The sequence below is a fragment of the Rhinatrema bivittatum genome, chromosome 4, assembly GCF_901001135.1.
Source record: "Rhinatrema bivittatum chromosome 4, aRhiBiv1.1, whole genome shotgun sequence".
In the NCBI taxonomy this organism is placed as follows: domain Eukaryota; kingdom Metazoa; phylum Chordata; class Amphibia; order Gymnophiona; family Rhinatrematidae; genus Rhinatrema; species Rhinatrema bivittatum.
The window spans coordinates 168,431,309-168,445,982 of record NC_042618.1 but is presented as its reverse complement, the minus strand read 5'-3'; the positions used below and the strand labels follow the sequence as shown (position 1 = coordinate 168,445,982).

General features: G+C 48.4%; 1 protein-coding gene across 2 annotated transcripts in view; it reads right to left on the bottom strand.

The window, feature by feature from the left end:
- The window catches only part of RNF213 (ring finger protein 213), a 413,312-nt gene that overhangs the window by 240,701 nt on the left and 157,937 nt on the right, over nt 1-14,674 (bottom strand). The window lies entirely within an intron of this gene.

Genomic DNA, 14,674 nt, shown 5'->3' with positions numbered 1-14,674 from the left:
ACCACATACCCTGGCAACAAATTCCAGAGCTTAATTATAAACTTAGTAAAAAAAATATTTTCTCTTATTAGTTTTAAATGTATCACCTAGTAACTTCATTGTGTCCCCTAGTCTTTGTACTCTTTGAAAAAGTAAGGTGAAATTACTTCTTTCCTGATAATTTATTTTCCTCAAAGTAAGGCAAGCCAGTCCACACCAGTGGGTTGTGCACTCTGACCAGCAGGCAGAGACCGAGAATGACGACTCACTGACATCCCTCTCATAGAGCTCACCACTGAGATCAACCAGTCAGTATTTTTCTTCAAAAGCCAATTGTGGACACTAAATCACCTAATCGTTATTGCATCCTCCAATAATCACTGCTCGAAATAGAATATTCTTCCATTATATAATAATTCAACATTTTTTTTTTTTTTTTTTTTTTAACAAACATAATGGAAACACTGGACTCAGCTCCGCCAACAATAATCATATAAGAAAACTGTAAGACGAATATTGTAGAAGAAAACGCACTTACCAGGTACAGTGCAATTCCATGCGCTTCCGAGATCCTTGCTATACCATACATTCCTTAAGGATCTCACCCAACAGAAGACTGTCAACCGCCTCAAGGCAGCCCAGGGTGGGATGGCGGACTGGCTTGCCCTATTTCAAGGGAAGGAAATTATCAGGTAAGAAGTAATTTCACTTCTCTCTTCATTCGGGCAAGCCAGTCCACACCAGTGGGATGTACCAAAGATACTCTCCAGAAGGGCGGGAGGATGCCTGAGGTCCAAGCAGCACTGCCCTAGAAAATGGCGAATCCTCCCGCCCAGCCAGATCTAACCAATAGTATCTGGCATATGTATGCAAGGAAGACCATATCACCGCTCCTCAGATCTCCGCCTGAGAAAGCAATTTGCAATTCCACCCAGGAAACCACCTGTGTCTGAGTCAAATGTGCTCTTATCTGTTTTGCAAGAGGTTTCCCAGTTGTCACCAACTCCTTAATCCAAAGAGCCACCTTGGTACGAGAGGCTGCCTCCCCCTCCCTTCTTCACCCCACAGTGAAGGAGAAAGCCGATCCATCTTATAGAAGACATTGATAACCTCCAGATAACGCAATAAATGCCGCTGCACATCCAAAAGCTGCAGTTTCCTGAATTCCTGTCCATCCAAATCCCTATTCAAGGAAGATAGAAAAATCAACTTGATTCAAATGGAAATCTGAATCCACCTTTGGAAGAAAGGCAAGTATTGTCCTTAACTGGACCCTATCTGGTATTATAACCAGAAAGGGTTCTCTACAGACAAAGTTTCTAATTCTGAAATCCGCCTCACCAAACAAATAGCAACCAGAAACATGGCCTTCAGTGTCAACAACTGCAAGGAAATACCCCACCAAAAAGGAGAGAACCAGATTCAGATCTCAAAAAGGTAGTGGGAAACACAAGGGGGATCTAAGGTGCTTCACACACATCAGAAATCTAGACACATCTGGATGTGAAGAAAGGGGCCTCCACTAATGCATCCCCGGTAACATGCTATGGCAGCAACCTGCACCTTGAGTATGTTCAAAGACAAACCTTTACGCAGACCTTCCTACAAAAACTCCAAGATCAAAGGAATAGATGATGAAACAGGAAGACAAGAGCAGTTCTGACACCAATGTTCAAAGACCTGCCAGACCCAGATAAAGGCCAAAGAGGTGGAAAACTCTCTCGCACGCAAGAGTTTCCACCACTAGTCCTGAATACCCCCAGTTCAACAGCTGAGCCATCTCAAGGTCCAAACCGTAAGACAAAACCAATCCAAATTGTTGTGAAATACTGGACCCTGCCGCATGAGCCCTCCCACCCCCCAAGCAATGGGAGCTGCCATGGATCTTCTGCCAGAAGACGATAGAGATCTGCATACAATGGCCTGCACAGCCAATTAATCGACCGGTCATGGTGCAAACACATAGAGCAACTTTTACTGTGGACAGGACTGAACCAATTCCCATTCTCCTGGATCCAACTTGTGATAACTGAGATAATCCGCATGCACTTTGTCGACTCCTGCTATATGAGAAGCTGACAATGCTAGTAAATGCTGTTCCGCCCATGAAAGAAGAAGGTCCATTTCCTGAGAGACTTCCTGAGTGGTCCCTCACTCAGCAAGTCCCCCCCCCCCTTAATGAATTATATAGGCCACCGCTGTTCCGTTGTCCAATATTACTTTCATCGTTTTTCTACCAACCGAGCCTTGAACCGCAATAAGGTTAGCCGAATTGCTCAGGCTTCCAGCCAGTTAATGGACCAAGATGCCTCTTCTGGGGGGCACTGCTCGTTTACCACCATGTAAAAGAAACTTAACCCCGAAAGGATGAAACAGGCTGTCATCCATTATCACATCCGTCACCATGCTTGTCCTGCTGAGCCAGTCATGAGCTACCTGAAGGAGACATGCCACATTATAAACCCGAAGATTGGGAACCCTAAGACCCCCAATCCCACATCCCCAATTGCATTTGGGTCAATTTCATACACGCTCTTTTGTTGTTCCAAATGAATTGGGAGATTAGAGTATTCCAAAGTAGCACTTTTTTTTTTTTTTTGCGAGCCAAATGGGTAAGGTTTGTAAAATATATAGCCATTTTGGTAAAAAGACCATCTTAACCAATTGAACCCTTCCAAACCATGACAATGAAAGAAACCTCCAGCTCTCCAGCAACCATTTAGTGTGAGTCAGTAAGGGGGTAATATTAAGATGGTATAATTTTGAGAGGTCCCGAGGGACCTGTAGGCCTAAATACGTAATTTTCTCTTCAGCCCATCCTAAAGGAAATTCCCTTTGACACGTATGTCGCAACTCCCCCAACAAATCCAACACTAAAGATTTATAGTTATTTAGCTTCAACACTGAGATTTTGGCAAAGTAATTTAATAGAGATAACAAAGGCCTTAATGAGTGTAGAGGATCACCCAAAGCTACTAACAAGTCATCAGCAAATAGGGCCAGCTTAACCTCACAGCCCCCACATTGTATGCCTTTAAAAGAAGGGTCATGATGTATCCTAAATGCTAAGGGCTCCATGCATAAAATGAATAAAAACGGGGAGGACAGCCCTGACGTGTACCATGCTTTAAGAAATAAATAATCAGATAACACCCCATTGGCAATGATCACTGCTCTTGGACTTTGATATAAAATAGGCAGCATGTTCCAAAAGGTTTCCGGAAAACTGTAATGCACCAAAACATCAAAAACAAATGACAGGACAGCTGACCAAATGCCTTTTCAATATTGAAGCTAATGAGAACGGGCTTGATCTGAATTGTTTGACTGTGCCAACATGCGCCGGACATTTCGAGCAACTGTGCATCTCCAAACAAACCCCAATTGATCTATGGAAACAATTTTGAGGGAGTAAAGCAGAAAGCCGATTTGTCAAAATCTTGGCATAAATTTTATCATCAGTATTAAGAAGGGAAATTGGCCAGTAGGCAGCTGGACTGGTAGGGTCACAACCTTTTTGGGAAGCACCACTATAACTGCATCACACAGAGGGAGGAATTGTACTAGATTGTATCATGTTATTATATAAATCCGTCAGGGGCTGAGTCACATTAAAAGTTTTAAAACTTCAGAAGTGAATCTATTTGGACCAGCAGTCTTAAGACATTTTAGCTCTCCAATAACTTGTGTTCTTCCTCCTCCTTAATAGGCTGAGATAGCTGTAACTTAGACTTTTCACTGACACACAAAAGTCCTCCCAAGTAAGTGAAGCAGAGGCTCCCTTGGCATACAATGTAGCGTAAAATTGTCGAAGAGTCTCACATATCTCCTTATTAAATTGAACAAGTTGGCCGTTTTCATTCTTCAAACATGGTATAAAGTGAGAATCCTCTGCCGCTTAGATAAGCTTGGCCAGGCTCCATCTAATCTTATTCCCAAAACGAAAAGAAATGGTGCTTCTGATACATCAGAGATCGAATTGCCTTTTGATGAATCAGAGTTGCCACCTGAGTTTGGAGAGCCAAAAAAGTCAGTCTATTAGCCTCATTTAACTCCCTTGCCAATTTCTGTCTAGCCCCATCTAATTGCTTAGTTAAGCAAAGCAGGTCTTTATGCATCTGACGCTTCTTAAAAATGGCATATGAAATAATCTCACCTCTTATCACTGCTTTGGCAGTTTCCCAGAAAAGCTGAGGTGCATCTGCATGCTGGGAATTGTTACGATTATAGGCTTCCCATTTATCACGCATATAGCTTTTAAATTCATCAGAGCCCACCAGATGAGAAGGCATATGCCATCTGTAAGTAGAGTCCTTCCTAGCAAATGTATACTAGAGAATAACAGGTGCATAGTCTGAGATAGTAAAATTTCTAATATCAATCTTCTGAATTTTGGAAAAAACTTTTTCAGAGGTTAGCATATAATCTAGTCTACTTTGACAGAGATGGGCTCTGGAAATGTGTGTATAAGTACGTTCTCCGGTGTGCAGCACTTGCCAGATATCTAATAATTCCAACATAGTGGTCAGGAAGGGAATGCCTTTATTCTAGTCCAGAGAAATGCCTGAAACAGTGCTGTCCCTGTCTAATATTGGGTCAGCTACACAATTAAAGTCCCCCCCCCCTACAATCAGCAGAATGTCGCCCAATTTCGATAGAAGATTTACTAGTTTGGAAAATAATTTGTGGTTATAGATATTAGGTGCATACACCGAGCATAATCCAATATGTTCTCCCAGAATTTGATAAAATGACATATTTACCATCCTCATCTATCAAAACCCTTTATGTCTTAAAGGCCAAAGATTTATGGAGAAGAATGGCCACTCCTGCTTTCCTAGTGTTGGAGGCAGAAGCGGCAGAACAAGCCCCAACCCAATCTCTCTTTAACTTAGTATGTTATACAGGAGATAAATGAGTTTCCAGTGCTATGAAAGCATGCAGTTGTCACAATGATGTTAAAACTTTTATACATTTAATAGGAGAGCCAATATCTGCCATATTCCAAGATATTATGGTATCAACCATAAAAAAAAAAGTGATACAGCCACTCACACCAGATAGAGAAAAAACAAAGAAAGAGTGTGCCCCAGCTTAAACACTCTTCCCCTTCTTTTAAGCAGAATCTGCATATCCCAGACAGTTGATCTCCTCTTACTCCTCTCCCCACCCAACTGTCCTAGCTCCCCCCCCCCCCCCCCCCCCCCCCCCGCATTTCCCCTATCCCACAACCATTTACACTCTGAACAGCGTACCAAAGCCTCCGGTGAAAGGCTCTCAACTTCCCACCTTGCACACCAAGCACACTCACACAATCACCTCAATCACTCTACTCACAGACCCCATTCAACAGATGCATTCGGGCACTACCCCCCAAAACTCTGTCCATCGTACCCTTTCAACCTATAGAAAAAATAGTAACAAACATGAAGTTCAATTAGGCCGACTTAAACATAAAACGTACAATCGCACCCAAACCAGTAGGCATGCTGCGTATTAAGATCATACGAACAAGCATGGGCCATAAATTAAATACATGTCCCCTGGAAGTTTTGATAGGAGAAAAAGCCCCACATTTAACGAAACTGGAACCCAATTCCTAGAGTCTTGTATATATACACTCAACAATGGCATGAAAAGGCCATCCATCGCATAATCAACAACCCGTAAAAGTGATGAACTGAAGCTTGTAGAACAAGAGCCGCCAGCAGGACCCCCCTGCTTGAAACAAAATGTTGACTGAAAAAATATCTTCAGTGGCCTCCTAAACATGTCTGGCCATCTATTTAGTGGTGCTGAAATTTCAAAACCAAAAAGGACACCCTTTGTTATAAGGGCTCATCTATATTTAGGGATCAGAACTAAGTCCTCCTGGAAAAAAGCCCAAAAAACACACCTATTGCAATTTATTCGTCCAACCATGAAGGATCCTTGAGGTCCAGGAACCACTTTGCCGCACCCGCAGTCTCAAACTTTTGAGCTTGTCCATCCCGAGAGAAGCGAGAATAGTGGGAAAGGACAAAGCGAACCGCACCTTCTTTTTTATAAGATAGCCACAAAATAGCGCCATTTCATACCTTTTTGCCATCACCCTGGCTGAGTAGTCATTGACGATCAGAATTCATTTGCCATCATGCTGTAGGTTCTTGTTTTCACGGTAGGAGGATAAAATCTTTTATCTGCATAATCCAACACCTTGATTATAATAGGCCGAGGCTTAGCGTCCGCGTCATCCGAACACCGATCCTGTGGGCTTGCTCAAAACGGATCAGCGGAGATCTATCAGACAAATGTAGTTCAGACATGAGATCTAGCAGCTGTGAATCAGGGACATTTTCCGAGATGCCAAGAATTTTTAAGTTATTGCAGCGACTACAATTGTCCAAATTGTTGATTTTACCTTGAGCCACCTGAACTGCCCTCTCTAGGCCTTCAACTGGTCAGTCAAGAGTTTGTATCTTGAGCGTGTTATCATGCATGCTGCCTTCGATTTCTGAAAAACATTTGGCGAAGTCAGATAGCTTAGAGTCTATAGCGATATCGGAGGCATTTAACTTATCTAATTTGCCCTCCACTGCTGCGATGATTCCCACTGAATCTTCTCTTATTATCACTGTCATGTCCCATCGGGCCTGCTCAAGGGGCATGTTCGCCGCCATGTCTTGATCAGAGCTGACCATTCTTGCTTTCTCTTTCCTTTTGCGCCGTCCTCGTGGACATACTAAGCCAAGAAACAGTATGGATGTCGCTTGATGATAATAATGCAAAATCCTGATGGCTATGCAGAGACTTTATGAAAAAAGGGTTTAAAAGGGGGTGGCGCCCGGAAGTTCCCCTGGGCATCTTTTAATGCCGCATTTCCTGCCACCAGAATGGTGGTACGTTTTGTCACCGCACAGACCAGGGTGGCCACCTTGGGAAACTGGAGCTACTCCCTAACTTTAGGATCTATAGGGTATGAACCTGCTAACGAGCAAACTCCTTTAAAATTAGCCTCAGGAGAACTCCATTACAAAATCTATTAATTCCTGAATAGCCTTGCGCAGAAGAAAAAACCATGACGCCTTTTGCAAACTAACCATCACAGGATTCTTCTTCAGATCCTGAGCCACTGCAGGCAAGGCCTCCTCACAATCAAGGGCCTTCAGGGTCTGTAAAATCAAGCCAGTCATCTCTTCTCTGTGAAAAAGCCAAAGCATTGTCCTATGTGGCTCTGCATCAGAAGAAATCTCCCCCTCCTCCAAAATTGCTTCATCGGGATCTCCCATCGAGGATCCAGACTCTTCCCAGGAGCCTCCTGAAGGATCTGTGTCCTCTCCTTCTCCTCCAGCATGCTGAGCCCTTCTCCGCTTTACTCGCCTGGAAGGGGGGGGGAGACGAATCCTCCTTTTGGCCTCTTCTGTGACTGAGGAGGGAGACCACTGATGCAGGCGTTCCCAAGATTCCTCCTAAGGCCCTTCCTGCCCTTTATAAAAGGCCTGCAGTCCTTTACAAAAATTCCACCCATGACACGGTGGAAAGATCCATTCCGAGCTCACCTCCATGGGAATTGGCAGGAGAAGCAGCAGGACAGACTCCACACATCCCCCAGGAGGAGCTGTGGACACTTCCCTCCTGAGTCAAAGATGGAGCTCCTGAAGTCCCTACAGAGACAAATTTCCCTGCAGAGACATCCCCTTGAGCCTCCACACATTTCTGGCAATTGCTTAGCAGTCTCCTGGGGCTAATCACCCTCATATGACAGGCAGAGCAGACACACAGCTTTTCCCATGCTACTCTCCTGATGCTATCTCTCCACTGTGCGCGCCTCAGCAGTACTACTACATCTGCAAAATGGCACCTGCTGCATGGTTTTCCTGCCATGGCACTTCAGCCAGCTTAAAAGTAGCAGCAGCTCACCCCCGGCACTCAATATGGCCCAACGCGGTCCTTTATCCCTGGCCCTGCTCTGTGTGCGATCGCAGCAGCAAAACTCTGGTTGCTGCAGAGGTTTTTCTTTTTTTATTTTAAGGTTTATTTGCTGCGCTGAAGACTGGTAAGGCAGAACAGCAGAGAAACACCAGGCCAGGGATCAGACAAAGGAGAGGAGGACAAAACAGACAGAAGAGGCAGAGAGAAATCAACAGGGCTGAGCCCAAGGCTCCCTTACCCTACACCACACACTCTCTACAGGAACTCTCCCCTCTGTCAGGAGGAGGGGTTAGGGTACCAGCCTTCACCTCACTCCTGTCCTGACATATTAGACACTCAAATGAGAGAGGGAGGGAGGAAATGGTATCACCACAGGAGGTCAGGACAGCCTGTTCAATCCTGGCAGGCCGCCACAAACTAGGATGCATGTCCACCAATCGCTGCAGACAGAGAAATACTGGCTGGCTGATGTCTGTGGCGAGCTATATGAGAGGGATGTCAGCAAGTTGTTCTCCATTTCCACCTGCTGGTCAGAGTGCATAACCCACTGTTGTGGACTGGTTTGCCTGAGTGAAGAGGGAACAACCAAAGGAAAATTAGTTCTTACCTGTTAATTTTCGTTCCTGTAGTACCACGGATCAGTCCAGACCGTGGGTTGAGCCTCCTTTCCAGCAGGTGGAGACAGACTAAAACTGAAAAGGGTGTCCTATATGAGGACAGAGCCTATCCTGTAATAGAGATGTGAATCGGAACTGAAATCCGAACCGATTCTGGTTCCGATTCACATCTCTATCCTGTAACCCTTCAATATAACCATTGTCAAAGCAGAAATTAACAAAACCCAGAATAGGATCAAGCAAGTAACCATAAAGCTCAATTGAGCAACTGAAGAACAATGTAAGGAACATGGTATGACTATCCGCTCTTGCATATACTTGGTACTTGAACAACCAAGGCTTCCGGTGTAATTGCTCAGTAATTTTGCACAAAAATGAAGTATTGAATCTGAAAATCTGCAAGAAACAAGCTTCGAGAGGACAAAAAGAAAGACAGACAGGGAAGGGCGTCTGGACTGATCCGTGGTACTACAGGAACGAAAATTAACAGGTAAGAACTAATTTTCCTTTCCCTGTACGTACCCGGATCAGTCCAGACTGTGGGATGTACCAAAACTTCCCTAAACCGGGTGGGACCGAGACAGTCCCGCTCGAAGCATGTGCCGCCCAAAGGAACCACAGACCGGAGCTTGCACATCCAGACGATAGTGCCGAGCAAAAGTATGCAAAGACGTCCATGTGGCGGCTCTGCAAATCACCTGTGGGGAGACTGATTGGTTCTACGCCCAGGAAGTAGCTTGAGAACGTAGCGAATGAGCCTTTAGGCCCTCGGGAACTGCCCGACCTTGGCAAAGATAGGCAGAGGGGATCGTTTCTTTCAACCACCGTGCATTAGTGGTCTTAGACGCCGGCGTACCCCGATTGGGACCACTCCAGAGGTCAAAAGATTGGGCCGAGACCCGAAAGTCATTGGTAACCTGGAGATAGCGAAGTAGAACCTATTCGGCAACCAGCTTACAAAGAACGCCCCCAGTCGTACCCGAGATCTAACAACTGGTTGACATGGAAGTTGGAAACAACCTTTGGCAAGAGGGAAGGGACCGTCTTGAGGGATACCCCTGAATCGGAAAAGCGCAAGAAAGGTTCCCAACAGGACAACGCTTGAATCTCGTAGATCCATTGAGCGGAGGAGCTAGAGACCAGGAAAACAGTCTTGAGTATAAGATCTTTTAACGTAGCGCGACGGAGAGGTTCAAACTGAGCAGCACAGAGGGCCCGAAGGACCAGGTTAAGACTCCATGATGGGGAAATGGTACAAGAAGGCAGACGTAGAAGATTGACGCTCTTCGAGAACCAGATCACGTCCGGGTGGCCCGCTAAGGGATGACCTTGTACCCGACCGAGGAGGGAGCCGAGAGCGGAGACTTGCACGCGCCTAGAACTGAAGGAAAAGACCTTGGAAAGACCCTTCTGAAGGAAAGAAAGGACCAACGAGACCAGGGTGGAGCACGCTGAGACACCCGACTCCACACAAACAGATTCAAAGACCTTCCAGATACGCACGTAAGCCAAGTCGTCGACTGTTTTCGGGCCCACAGTAAGGTGCAGATGACCTCCTCCTTATAGCCCTTACGCCTCAGGCATCGCCGTTCAAAACCAGGCTGCTAGACAGAAGCGATTGGCCTGGTCGGAAAATACAGGCCCCTGCCAAAGTAGACGAGGGAGATGACCGAGCCGGAGAGGTCTGTCCATCGCCAGGTTGATGAAATCTGCGAACCACAACCTTCACGGCCACTCGGGTGCTACCAGAACCTCGGGTCCCCGGTGGAGCTCTATTCTTCCGAGAACTTTTCCCGAAAGGGGCCACAGGGGGGAACACATACAGAAGGATGTCTGCCGGCCAAGGGAGAGCTAGAGCATCCACACCCTCCGAGCCATGCTCCTTCCAGCGGTTGAAGAACCGATTTGCCTTAGTGTTGCGCAAGGTCGCCATGCGGTCCAGTTGGGGGGGGGGGGACCCCCACCTGTCCACTAGCAGAGCCATGGCCGCATCCAAGAGCTCCCACTTCCCCAGATCTAGCGATTCACGACTGAGGAAATCGGCCTGAACATTCTCCTTGCCCGCGATGTGGGAGGCTGCCAGGCACTGCAGATGCCTTTCCGCCCATGCGTGTGTCAGCGAGACTAAGTTGGCGACCAGGTACCCTGAGTGGACTGGGAGAGACAGACCGCACCCCAGCCCGACAGGCTGGAGTCTGTGGTTACTATAGTCCACTGTGGAGCTTGGAGAGGCATTCCCTGAAGGAGACGAGGGAGTGACAGCCACCACTGCAGACGGTGATTGTAGAGACCAAGAACAGAAGGACTATGTGAAACAGTACCGACACCGGCTGCCAACGAGATAGCAAAGCTTTCTGTAACGGATGCATATGAGCAAGGGCCCAGGGGACTAGGTCGATAGTGGAAGCCATGGATCCCAAGGCCTGCAGGTAGTCCCAGACCGTTGGGGAAGGTAGCGAAACAGATTCCGAATCTGCCCGATCAGCTAGAGAGCTCGCGCACGAGATAAGAAAACCTTGCCCACTCGGGTGTCGAAGTGGGCTCCCAGGGGGGGCTGAAGGTTGCTCTTGGAGAAAAACACTATCCACCCGAGAGACGCGAAGAGAGCTAACCCACGATCCACTGCCTGTTGGCAAAGATCCGCAGACTTGGCCCTGACGAGCTAGTCGTCCAGTTAGGGGGGAATAAGGATTCCCTCCCGGCGAAGAGTCGCCGCAACCATCACCATGACCTTGGTGAAGGTGCGAGGCATGGTCGTGAGGCCGAAGGGAAGCGCCCGAAACTGGAAGTCCCGGTTAAGGATGTGGAAGCGAAGATACTTCTGGTAGTCGCGGTGAATCAGAATATGAAAGTACGCTTCTGCAAGAGCGAGAGAAGAGAGGAACTCACCGGGGCGAACCGCTGCTATGACCGCTCGCAGGGTTTCCATGCAGAAATGTGGAATCTTGAGGGCCCGGTTGACCCTCTTGAGGTCTAAGATCGGGCGAAAAACCCGTCCTTCTTGGAAATGACGAAGTAATAGAATACTGGCTGGCGCCAAGTTCCCTCTCCAGGACCGGGACCACTGCGCCCAGCTTCAGAAGCCTGGCGCGGGTTTGTTCCCCCACGTCCCTCTTGGACCGCCCGCATGGGGAAAAGAGAAAAACAGATCCAGTAGGTCGATAACAACCTCGAAGGCGTACCAGTCTCTGATGTCGTCGAGGACCCACTGGTCGGACGTGATTTTGACTCATTCCTCGAAAAACAGGGAGGGCGGCCGCCTAGGGAGGGGACCGAGGAATGAGTCAACTGAACTTCGTTGCGTGGCAGGCATAGGGGCGGAGCACGCGGGCTGGCCTTCGTGAAAGGGCCGCCGCACATGGAGGGGCTGCGACCAAGACTGGGAAGAATAACCCCTCGAGGAACCACCCCCATCTGCATGGGGTATACCGTCTCTGGCCCCGAAGGCAAGGACGAGAGGGTATAAAGGAGCGGGACGGTTACGGAAGGTCCTCCGGGAGCTTATGGACCTTATTTTCCGCCAAGGAATCCATAAGCTTCTCAAGGTCACCACCGAAAAGCAACTTACCTTTGAAAGGCAACGTGCCCAGTCAGGCTTTGGAGGACAGATCAGCCGACCAATTGCGTAGCCAGAAGAGTCGTCTGGCGGACACTGCCAAGGCCATCACCTTTGCTTGGACGCGGAGGAGGTCGTGAAGCGCTTCAGCCCCATAAGTGACGATGGCCTCGAGACGCTCAGCCTGCTCCGCCTCTGCCGATGGGAGGTCTTGGGTGCAGAGTAACTGTTAAACCCACCTGAGGCCTGTTCGTAGCATGAGACTGCTGCAGATAGTCGAACGAACGCCCAGCGCCAGGGCATAAAAACTACGCTTCATAAGTGCCTCGAGCTTGCGGTCCTGGGCGTCCTTCAGAGCCGTGGAACACTCCACCGGGATGGTGGTATGTTTTGTGACCACAGAGACTGAGGAGTCCACGGAGGGACTTTGCAAAATTTCCAAACATTCCTCTGGGAGGGGCTAAAGCTTATCCATAGCCCGCCCCACCTGGAGTCCCGCCTCGGGAGCTTGCCATTCCCAGAAGAGCAACAGCTTGTACATGGGGTGAAAAGGGAAGGCGCATGTTGGAGCCCTGATTCCCGCCAGGACCGGGTCCATATCCTTGAGCCATTAGGGGGTCTGCGAGGGGCCCCTCCAAGCTCAATTCCTGGAGGACAAAGGAAAATTAGTTTCTTACCTGATAATTTTCGTTCCTGTAGTACCAAGGATCAGTCCAGGACACCTGGGTTGTGACTCCGCACCAGTAGATGGAGACAGACTAAAACTTGTGGGCGGAGCCATATATGCCCCTGTGCCAGTCACAGCCCCTCAGTCATACGTAATGTCAAAGTAGAAAAATCCAAAAGGCAACATAGCTAACCATAGAAACTTGCTAAGTAAACGAAATAACTCCAACACCCCTACAGGAAAAAACAAACTCCCCAACAGGGAGAGCGAACAAAACAAGGGGTCAGCGTACTAAAAAACAACAATGAGCGGACTCTCCATTACTATAGCGCAGCACTGCGGGTGGGATCCTGGACTGATCCTTGGTACTACAGGAACGAAAATTATCAGGTAAGAAACTAATTTTCCTTTCCCTGTACGTACCAGGATCAGTCCAGGACACCTGGGATGTACCAGAGCTAAGTTACCGAGGGCGGGAAGCAGAGAGTCCCGCTCGGAGTACTCTCTCTCCGAATCCCCCAGCATCAGTAGCCTGAACATCCAACCGGTAATGTTTAATGAAAGTATGCAACGATTTCCAGGTAGCCGCCCTGCAAATCTCTTGAGGCGACACCTGAGAAGATTCCGCCCAAGACGCAGCATGAGACCTCGTTGAATGAGCACGAAGACCCACCGGCGGTGATTTACCGCGCAAAATGTACGCGGAACCAATGGCCTCCTTGAGCCAACGGGCGATCGTCGTGCGGGACGCAGCAGAACCTTTCTTCGGACCCGACGTCAACACAAACAGATGATCCGTCAACTGAAAAGAATTGGTGACCTCTAGATAGCGAAGAAGAGACCTCCGCACATCTAGCTTTCTCAAGTCCCTCGAATGTGGGTCAGAAGACTCCCCTACCGCAAAAGCGGGAAGTTCAACTGATTGATTCAAATGAAAAGCCGATACGACCTTAGGCAGAAAAGAGGGAACGGTCCGCAAGGAAACCCCCGAATCGGAAATGCGCAAGAAGGGCTCCCTACAGGACAAAGCCTGCAACTCGGAAACTCGACGAGCCGACGCAATCGCTATCAGGAATACAGTCTTCAACGTGAGATCTTTGATCGTAGAACGCTTCAGAGGCTCAAACGGAGCTGAGCATAAGGCCGAGAGTACCCAGTTGAGGTTCCAAGACGGACAAGGGAACCGCAAAGGAGGACGGAGGTGTTTCGCTCCCCTAAGAAAACGGGAGATATCAGGGTGGAGAGCCAGAGAGACTCCCCGGACTTTACCACGCAAACAACCAAGCGCCGCCACTTGGACCCGTAGGGAACTGCATGCTAAACCTTTGGCCAGCCCAGCCTGGAGAAAAGCCAAAATATCAGGAATAGTAGCGGAAGTGGGATCCAGACCCCGCTCTACGCACCACTCTTCAAAAACTACCCAGACTCTAACATAAGCCAGAGATGTAGACTGCTTCCTGGATCTCAGCAACGTGGCAACTACCGCATCTGAGTAACCTTTGCGCTTCAATCGATTCCTCTCAAAAGCCATGCAGCGAGACAGAAGTGATCCGCATCCTCTAAACAGACGGGGCCCTGACGAAGGAGCCCCGGAAACCCCTGTAGACGAAGGGGCGGCGCCACCGACAATTGGATCAGATCCGCAAACCACGGACGGCGCGGCCATTCCGGCGCCACCATGATCACGTTGGACGGGTGCAATTCTATGCGCCGCAGGATTTTGCCGATCATGGGCCACGGTGGGAACACATACAGTAGCACCTCCGCTGGCCAGGGAAGAGCTAACGCGTCGACCCCTTCTGCTCCTCTTTCTCGGCGTCGACTGAAAAATCTCGGAGCTTTTGAGTTGTTCCACGTGGCCATCAGGTCCATGTGGGGCGTTCCCCAAGTCCTGCAAATGAGAAGAAACGCTTCTTCCGCCAGCTCCCACTCTCCCAGATCCAG